Here is a 294-nt window from a genome sequence, read left to right as displayed (position 1 = left end):
CGTTCTTTACAAGGACCAAGTATGAGTTAGCGGATCGCAATCCGCTTACTCCAAGAGTGATTTTTGCCTTCCCAAGGCTTATCGACTCCTCGGCTTAAATTCCAAATTGCTTTTTATTTATATTTTTATCCTTATGTTAAAAGTTTAGACTTTCCTAAATATACTAAATATATATAGTAAAATCTAAATACGTGCATAACTACTGGCTATCTAGCCCCGTACCGTATTCTTGTTTGGGTGTGTGGTCACATTATCTCATGTGACACATACCCCTGTTACTAGGGTTCGTGTAAC

Source organism: Plasmopara halstedii, assembly GCF_900000015.1.
Source record: "Plasmopara halstedii genome assembly, contig: Scaffold_2439, whole genome shotgun sequence".
In the NCBI taxonomy this organism is placed as follows: domain Eukaryota; phylum Oomycota; class Peronosporomycetes; order Peronosporales; family Peronosporaceae; genus Plasmopara; species Plasmopara halstedii.
The sequence above is the reverse complement of the archived record's forward strand: the minus strand, read 5'-3'. Positions refer to the sequence as shown.